Source organism: Amblyomma maculatum, chromosome 4, assembly GCF_055883805.1.
Source record: "Amblyomma maculatum isolate TAMU_Amacu chromosome 4, ASM5588380v1, whole genome shotgun sequence".
Lineage (NCBI taxonomy): Eukaryota > Metazoa > Arthropoda > Arachnida > Ixodida > Ixodidae > Amblyomma > Amblyomma maculatum.
The window spans coordinates 85,224,282-85,234,535 of NC_139347.1; positions in this window are offsets into that span (position 1 = coordinate 85,224,282).

Below are 10,254 nucleotides of genomic sequence, written 5' to 3' on the forward strand. Positions count from 1 at the left end.
AGGCTACCACATATACCACCGAGCCGTTCTCCACCATATTCATGTGTTAAAGCTTTTTGATAAAACTATTAAAAGGTCGTCGATGTCTATGCCCCGAAAGAAAACCTTAATTTTGACTGCAAGGACAATGAAAGAAAGGAAGGAAGCCAGACAATAACGCTCACGAGAAAAGAGAAAAATAAGTAACTACATCTCTTCTCGCTACAAGTTTTTTTTTTTTTCGTATCAAGCCCCGCCGTAGTGGTACAGTCGTTAAGGCGCTCGACTGCTGTGCCCATGGATGCGGAATCACATATCGTTTGAGGCGGCCGCTTTTCGTTGGAGGCGAAAAGCAAGGCGCCCGTGTGCTGTGTAATGTCAGCGCAAGTTAAAGAGCTTCAGGTGGTTAAAATTGCCGGAGCCCTCCACCACTTCGTCTCTCCTAGCTTGAGTCGCACTGCGACCCCACAAACCAAGTCTAATTTTTTTACATGAGTGCAATACACCAAAAAGTTAATACGATGCGCTCTTGTCGCATGTATATAAACGGGGCTAATGCGGGATGACGATTCCTCATCACATTATGAAATAAACGTGCTGTGCATATCCCCACAAGAACAATGCACTGCTATCCGACGTCTTCCGTCTGCAATTTTCGAAAAATGTCAGTACATTTCGCGCCTTTATCTTTTATGATAAAAAAGATTAATATGCATATCGGCGAAGTCATTATCGCCACTCATATATTAAGGAATGTAAGAGTCCTAATGACACGTGGGTGCACAAGCTAACAAAACCGCGATATAAGGAAAACATGCTTTGAACTCCGTATAACAATAGAAAATTGGGGATCATCATCTGTACCTTCTTCATCCATCATTATCATTTGAGTCCGGATTTTAGGAAAACGCCTATCATTTAGCCCATCGTAGGCACTCTATTTCCATAAATAAGTGCGAATCAGGTGTTGAAAATTGTTTAATACTGATATTACATTGCCTATAAATGTCTATTTTGGGCTTTAGTGCCTATATATAGCTCTCTGCAATGTGGGGCCTTAAAGATATTCTTTCATGTAGGAAAGAGCCCCGATATACTGTACTTTATGCTTTCCAGTTATATTTTTTTCTTTCCAAGGGCACACGTGGCTACATTGTACGACCTCGCCAGTTGGCTTTCGCGAGCTCTGCTCCAACGGTGGCTGTGCGAACAATTCAACCCACATGAGCGCAGAATACCGAAATAACCATTTTCTTGCTTTGTGAAACTTTTCTGAAAAATTCTGACAAGGCTGCCCAGATGGCAGCCTTGTCAGCGGAAACATTGGGTTCCCGTCGCACATCTGCGCTGTGGCTTTCACGGAAGGGATGTTCCGTTCTCGCGAGGTTAGACTGATGCACGGAAGGGCAACGGCGGGCCCTGTACAACATTCCAGTGTGCGACATCGAGCTGAGCATACAATGAAGTTAGCCTTGCGCTGCTCTCTCCCAATGCTGGGATGGGGGCGTTGGCGCTGAGTTTGGAAGCGGCTCGGAAGGACGCAGATTAAGGGATGCGATAAAGTATCCGCAGCTCGCTTCCCCACCCAGAACTGCGGCACCGTTGAAGTTTTCAGGAACAGATTTGGAAGTGAACAAAAATAATTTACATGCCATCATACGGTGAAATAAATTCCCCCCGCGGTGGTGCAGTGGTTAGGGCGCTTTCTACCAAAGGATGTGGGATTGAATCACGGCCGCGGCGGCCGGTTTTCGATGGATGTGAAAAGCTAGGTGCTCGTGTTCTGTGTCAGAAGACAGTGGATGTTAACAGTGGATGTTAAAGAAGCCGAGATGGTCGAAATTTCTGGAGCGCTTTATTACGGCATCTCTCATAGCCGGAGTTACTTTGGGACGCTAACCTCCATAAATCAGATGGGAGAGACCTGCGCCAGCAATGCGGGTTGTACATTCCTAGTTTACACTGATCGCCTCCAAACTACGCCTTCGAATCTTGTTTCAGTGACACTTTAGTTTCGCTCAAGTGTGGGTTTCTGGTGATACATGATAATTCAACAGCGCAAATAGGACCGAGTAGCTATAGATAAGGGACGAGCAGGACGCCGTCGCCGTTCAGGTTGCCCCTCTTCTACTCTGCCCGGCTTGCGGTTTTGGACTACCATGAATCGTCTTTAGTTCTGCCAACCTCACGATCTCTTTCGTTTTACTTCTGATGATTATAGGCTTCTGCAGAGTGTGGACATACGTCTTGGCCCGAGGGTAAAAGTTTGTAGTAAGGCGATTTTTTTATAGCGCTGAATGTTTTGAATGAAGGAGGCGCCCGAGAAGTAACTCACTGTGACCCTCCTGAGGAAATAGGTGGAAGAAGGCACGCACGCACGCAAACACACGCACACAAAGTCGAAAAAACTACAGAATCGTGTCAAAAATACGACAAAATATTCTGTAGCTCTGTCGTAAACGTCACATTTTTCTGTAGTTATGTAATACTTTTCTGTAGTTCTGTGCTGTTGTGTGGTATATTTCTGTTGTATGTAGTTCTATAGCATTTTTCTGTTGTTACTACAGAAACATTTTATGTTACTACAGAACGTTCTGTTGTGACAAAAGGTTGCCCGTCAAGCACCGCAAAGAAATTCTGTCGTAACAACAGAACATTTTCTGTAGTTTTTTCCGACTGGGCACCCACACACGCGCGCGCACAGTGGCCACGGCTTTTTAGAAAAAAGAAGGCTGCACCACTTATGCGTTGGAATTCATGGCTTACATTTAAACACATATTATTAAACGTGAGCAGAGCCCAATTCCTTATTCTAGGTTTTTACGAAAAAAACTCACATTTCTTACGTGCTTGTCATAACTAACGAGTCCTTGAGTACCGAATACAATAGCTACATCAGAGGGGAACTACTAAAAGTGCTGGAACCAGGAACCAGGCACACAGACATCACTGTGTCGTAGGGCCTTGCTTTTTGTTGTTGAATGCTTGTTCAGCTGCTTCTGACCCAATAAAACAGCCCGAGAGTGTTACTTCCTCGGCATTGCCATCGCTGGTGTAACCAATCTAACGCGGTATCCGTGTTCAATGCAGAATGAAATCAAAACATGGCAACCACGCGTTCACAATCAAACTCATATGCGTATCTTTCCCTCACAGCCTAATTATTTCATTGCTATACTTCTCTTTTTGGTAATGTAAACAACTGCCTCCTGTGAGGATTGTCTCTTAATACGACCGCTCGTGAAACTTATGCCTCCCTCTCTAAACAAAGGTACCAAGATATACTCTGCGTCGCTTTTGACAGCTCTCGGACAGAATATATTTCACAAAAAATAATAGCTAGAAAGAATGAAAGTCGTGTTCTGAAATAAACAGGAAAAGATTCCTGCCGAATTTTCCAAAAATAAATATCAAAAAGATGAAACCACCCCAGCCCACTCTTCTAAGTGAAAACATTTGCAGGTTGAGCTGTGCCATGGCTGGACAACCCTATTGCCAGCATGTATAATCACAATGACACCTCTTCTAGTTTGGGATGCCCATTTCTGGCGGCACGGCGACGCTCCCGGATGTGAAGGCGCTAGCGCTCTAATTAACTAGCCGCGGTAGCACAAGCTCCCGCCTTGGTCAACGGCATTAAATCATCAGCCTAAAGGTCTATTTTAAGTTCGCTTTTATACATTCACACAGAAAGCCGGTCATTGCGACCTTTAGGAACAAGCCTCACTTGACTTCTCGCCTGAAGCGAAGCAAAAGCAGGACTTTAGGTTTTTCTTCTTCCTTTCGAATGCCTAGATATAGTGTTTCCGTAGTTGTCTTGCGGGAGTCCAACTGCAAGTCGCAAAAGCTGGAGATTTTGCTATTTTTTTATTATTTTGACTATTTATTGTGTTACCGCTTACTTTGACGCCACATTTTGCTATTTCTTTATTATTTTGACTATTTATTGTGTTACCGCTTACTTTGACGCCACTATGCAAAGCATTTCAGTTCATCCGCGAGAAAGGTTTTTTTTTTTTTTCTTTCCTGTTAAAGATGAATTCTGTCGATAGAACAAGAGTGAAATATAGTGGACTGGGTTGACATTAGGTGGAATATCCACTAAACCGGAAGTATCTTAGATAAGTGGTCGTACCTTCTCTCAAATAGAAACCAAACATTGTGACATATTCCAGCAGTTTGAAACGTAAGCAAATAATAAGAAACTGAAAGGACCATAGAAAAGTAAGCCTCATTTGTCTTGCCATATGTAGCCGGCCTGCCTTAGAAACGTTTGCTTACTTTTTGATGCATGTGTGACAACTTTAAATAAAATAACGCGACAAGCACCATAAAGCACAGCAGTTCATTTGGAAAGTCTTCGATTCGTGAGGTTCGTGTTGCACTCTGAAAGCAGTCTGGACTTTCGCATCAGCCGGCTCTACAGTAAGCAATATTATAGCAAATTTTTAACAAGGTGCATCTGTGCTCCTTTTTGAGTAGGCCATGATCCATTATCTGCTCTTTTACTCTACGGGCCCCGTCAGAAGTATACATCACAAGGGATTTGTTTCTAAGTCGGGAAAAGTACCTCATTTGGTCTCCTCAGCAACCATCATCTTTTGATAAATGATGCGCATTGTGTCCAAAACCCGGCCAAGGATTGGGCTGCTAGACCTGTTAGGGACTCCGCCAAAAAGCTTAGTCGTGACCCTTTTGAGCCGGCATGGTTTGAAGAGCCTTTCGCGAAAGAACGCCCCGCATCTTCCGCACAACGGCCAGAGAAAACAAATCGGTTTCCTCTTCCCTGTCGAGCCAACACGGAAATCTTTAACAAAAAATGTAATAATCAAGCGAGACCGATGCACATTGAGAATAGCGCCCTACGCGCTAAGCCCAAGATTTCTTACCTGAGCTCGAGCTCAGGCAAGAAATCTTGGGCTTAGCGCGTAGGGCGCTATTCTCAATGTGCAGCGGTCTCGCTTGATTATCACATTTTTTCATGGTTTCTTTGTTTTTATTTTGCTCCTTTTCCATAATATAGTAAATATCCAGGGTAGCAGAAAGGTCGGCGTCGGCGGTGAGTGAATAATGCGGATTTTCATGACATCATAGGAACATGACCTCGCGCGGGAATTTCAAGTAGACCATAACGATAGGAGTAAACATGTCATGCGTGGAAGGAAATGCGTGAAGGTATTGAAAATAACATCGAGAACACGTCGCCGCATGTTTGTAAGTATGAGCCAACTTTACGAGTAATTTACTGTTCTTCAAGACAGCTTATGGATTTTAGGCATTCGAACCCACGACATTTGCTACGCGAGTTGAACACGTTACAGACCATACCACATGTGTACGGCGCAGAAACAAGATGTCTATATGATATGTGGTGTGGTCTTTCAAGAAAGGGGAATGTTACGACTGCATAGAGGCTAATTAGAATGCTTGCGTATGCCATGTGGTCTTTCAAGTAAGGTGGCATATTACGACTGCAAACAGGCTAATAGAATGTGTGTGTAACTATACAGAGGGCCACAGGTCGGTATTGTGTCATAGTCTTAAGACGGAGCTTAAGTGTCCCCCTAACTTTATAAGGTTTCGTTCCCCAATGAACGTTTGCATAGTGCGTGTAGCCACGCTGTCAACTTGTAGACAAGACTATTATTAGCAGTATAGAACAAGCACCGACCACATCCTTTTCGGCGAGGCAGTGAATGTTAGAACAGTGTCTACAGATGTGACCTTTGAAATTTTTCTGTATGGGAGACAGCCTAACTATTTCGACTACTTGTTGAGCCTGTCATGAAGTGCACCTAGACAGCCTTGTGTACTCAAATCGGTAGCTGCATAAGCTAAAAACACCTCTTCAAGGCATTTCTGCAGGAAACATATGCCTTAAAAGCGTCACCTGTTGGTCTATAGTTACTGATCAGTCTAAAAATTCATCTTATTTGGCGCAAAAGGACAGGCCAAACACAGAACTCTTGTGTTGTTCGTGTTTTCGTACTTTTTATCCTGTCCATTTGAGCTAAATAAGATGAATTTTATGACTGCAAGAAACAATGCATTTAACTGCTCCGCCAATCGTGTAGTCTTTCTCTGTATTTTTTGCTGATACCAACTTGAACGTTACAATTGTATTGTTCGGAGCAGAGGTTTACTCTGGGCTAATCGATCCTAAGACATCTTGACTTAGAGGTGTTAGCCCACCTCTGCATCAAGATGAGAGCAGAACCACAGAGTTTCTGCGAGTTTGGTTCCACGTTCACAAGCGCACAAGATACTGAGTACCTAACAAAACCCCCTTGAAGGCTGGTGTGTTCAAGTCCATCATGAAGTTCGGCCAATAAGTTACTCATTTTCACAAATACGTGACGACCCACATTATGCGCACTGATTCGCAAGCATGGCAAAAGCTCTTGCTTAAAACGTGGAAGTATTTCAACGACAATTAACGAAGAAACAACGGTTCGAGAAAAGCAAAGCGAAAAAATACCGCCAGTTTCATATGCCTGTCCCTGGAGCATAGCTGCTTTTACAGGAGCACGATACCTATACTGCAAATAAAGCCAGCTTGTATTATTGTAAAAATAAAAAGCTGCGGATAATCAACGTGCAACCGATAAAAGGCAAAAGATATCGTTCCCAGTTTCTGCGGAGCCCTGAGTGGGAACTTTAGTGGTTTCAGTATACCTGATGGAGAAGAGAGTGCAATAGGCAATGCGTTGCAAAATGCAAGCGAAAAAAAAAAAGAAAACAGTGCAAAAAGGCAGACTTTGACCTTTTGCCTTGACCTTTGAGCACTTGACGCGTCCTTTGACATTTCACCTTAACATCAGCAACACCGAAATTTCACATTAAGACCAGCGCTTTCGCACGACATTATAATGCTGCTATTTTTTTCTGCCCGCTTCCTTGTACTCTCACCATATAGGCGTACTCTTTCTCTAGTGCTATCGACAATTTGTCCCTCACGTATGTGTCGTTGATGAGAAGGTACCTGTCAGTAGTCAACGTGAATTTCAATTTTGATGTATGCTTCTGCGCTGCTATTACGAAGAAAAAGCCCTGAAAATAAAAAACGTTTTTTGATGCAATGGGTTTCTCATCTGCAATGAGACTGCCACAAAGAAATGGGGGTAAACTCAAGAATAATGGCTTCTGTCGATATGCAGACTCTCGGACTGGTCACACCTCTTAGGCGGCGGAGGGGGCTAAGAGCGCCTGGCGCCAGAGGGCACCATGGGAAATGGAACGAGGCAAGGTTCAACACTACAACCCTAGGCATTGAGGCTGTTTTAGCAAAGCTGTTCGTGCACCCAACGGGCATCATATTGGATATTATAGGCCTCAGTGAAGTTAGGAAGACAAAGAAGGCATATACTGCCCCAAAGGCAGGTATGTACAGTGTTATTGAAATTTAGCGGACAAGCGAGAAGGGAGAGTAAAGTTTCTCATAAGTAAGCATAAAACTCGTAACATATATCAGTCGTATAGCAGTAATGAGAAGGCGCTGGTATCGTAATTACGCTTATGAGCAGTTTATACTTATGGTTGTACAAGCCCACGTGACTACATGCAGTCGTGATGACCATATAGTCGAAAACTTTTTCAAAGATATAGAATCGGCAATGGGGGAAGTAAAAACCCTGTGTGCTGTGCTAATGGGTTACTTCAATGCCAATTTCAGCAAAAACCAGGCTGGTATTGGCGATGACATTATCTGTAGTAATAAGCAAAGGATAGTTAGGTCAGTTCGTGGAACGCACAAACTTCAGCATACGGAAAGACCGGGAGTGGACATGAAAAAGGCCTAACTGGGAGGCTAAAATGTAATTGTCTTCGTACTGTGTTCCAATTGTGTCATTGTGCGGGATGTAGACGTAATCGGAAAGGTGCGATGCACTGGCCATAAGATGAAAAGGTGTCGAAATAGTATAGATTTGAAGAGAGAACAGCATGACTAGTAAAAAAAGATGGGCGTACCAGTAATCTAGCTGTGCAGACGAAAGATTTATTGAAGGCCAAAATATGAAAGCTTCCATCACAACATTCAAGAGAGAACTGGCATAGCTATCAAATCTATCATAGCTATAAAACCACCTTCAATTCATAAGTTCAAAGGCATCACGCACACTTGGTTTCCTTCGACGCAGTCTAAAATCTGCATCAGCCGAAGTAAATAAGTTGGCATATACAACATTCGTAAGTCCGAAGCTAGAGTACACGTCGTCTGTCTGGCATCCTTCGCATGCATACATCACCTCAGACATCGAAGCTTTTCAAAACCGCGCCACCCGTTTCATCACATCACAGTACTAAAAAAAATACCTCCGTCACTTTACTAAAACAATGTCTCGGCCTGAAAACACTCGCATCCCGCCGCGTAATTTCACGCCTATGTCTTTTAGACTCTTTCTTCTATCGTTCGCCGAGACATTCTTTGCTCAAACCTCTCTCTAGAATATCACTTCGCATAAACCACAGCCACCCCATCGCACGCATTATCGCTCGCATCTCGGCCATGAGCAGTTTGTTTTTTCCTGACGCCATAGTGCTTTCGAACGGCCTTCCTGTTAATATAATAAGACCACCATCTATTCTGCGACAAACTGGCTAATGACTTTTCATAACCCCAGTGACGTATTTCTCATCACTGCGCATTGTCATACGCCAAGTCGTGTTAAAACTCCATTTGGATGCTGAAACTTAAATACTACCCTGCTTTCTATTTTTTTGTTGAAAACCTGCTTTTGCGTCATTCTACTTTTTGTTTTGGGTCTTATAATACTGTGTTCCTTTGCAACCTGTGCATTTTCGTGTTTTTTTTTTTTCAAATGTACCTCCAAATCTGTATGCAAACCCGCTTGCATTACTTTTTAGTTTTTGTTTTTAGGTTGTATATTATTGTGTTCGTTTTGTAATCTATACGCACCCCCCACCCCCCTTATGTAATGCTTCCAGGCCTTTAAGGGACAAAAAAAATGAAATGAAATGGAGTGTCCGATTTAAAAACGTGCAAGTTGAAGAAAGACAGTCGTGCTCTAAAGAGCACTTGTAACTTTAAAGCGATGAAAAGAAAATTAGGCATAGGCAAAACTAGATGTATGTGCAGAGGGAAAAGGCGGGCAGTGTAATTACTAATATGGACAAGATTGTCAAAGTAGCCGTGGTGTCATATACATACATGTACAGTAGCAGAAATAGTCAGGGCAAAATTGAGAGTGGCATTGGTGAAGAGCAATTAAACGTTCCGCCACTAACAGAAAACGAGGTTAAGAAAGCTTTAGAAGTTATGAAAAGGGGAAAAGAAGCAGGAAGCCGCAGAAAGAATTGGGCATGGGCAGGGCACGTATTACAAAGAGAGATTAGCCAGTAGTATAAAAGGGTAATAAATTGGATTCCAAGGGAGGAAGGCACAGCAGAGGGAGGCCCAAAATTAGTTTGGTGGATAAAGTTAAGAATATAGCAGAGGTGAAGGGCATGTAGCTATAACAAGAGGGGTAAATTGGAGGAATGAGAGGTATTCAGCCGGTAGTGGGTATAATCAGGTGATGAAAACTCCGAGGATTACGTTGTGCACCATAACGGCTAGCGAACTAGAAATTTTGTGTTTTCATTTCAATTGTTAGCTAGAACTACTGAGCGTCACTTACAGTTTCTGCCAGCTCTAAACGTAGCATGTTCACAGGTCTTAAGTGAAATCTATCCCTTTCTTAGAGGTTGGTTCTTTGCTTTGCTCTTTGCAAAGTAAAGAGGTTCTTTGCTGGTATTTATTGGCTACGGCAGCACAACAAATTCTTCAATATGAAAAACATTTCCTAGTAGTGGAGAGTCAGAGAGCGTTGCAGCTCAGCTACTCTTGGTTACCTGTGCAAGTACCAGTACCGCGCCCTGACAGTCGATTTTTCTTTTTTGTGTGTGGGCGATAAAGCGCAGGTCGCTATCAAAGTAGGGGTGATGCCAGGTGTCAGCACAACCTGTAAAATAACGCTGCATCATAGCCTGAAATTCTAGCCTGTCGAGTTCATTTAAGGCTATTGTTATCAATCAAGTAATTTCATCTAGCACGCGCGAAGTTTTCTGGACATCGCTACAACTGCTGATGACACGAAGGGCAGTGAACATTTAAAATTATGGAAACTTCACTGGCGGGAAAACGAGGCGTGATTTCAATAGCTACAGAAACATGCGGCTATAGCACGTACGTATGAAATATTCTTACACTGCGCCCTTGGGCTACATACTGTTAACGGGGGCTGTACTTTTCTTGGTGCCATTTTCCTAACTGTG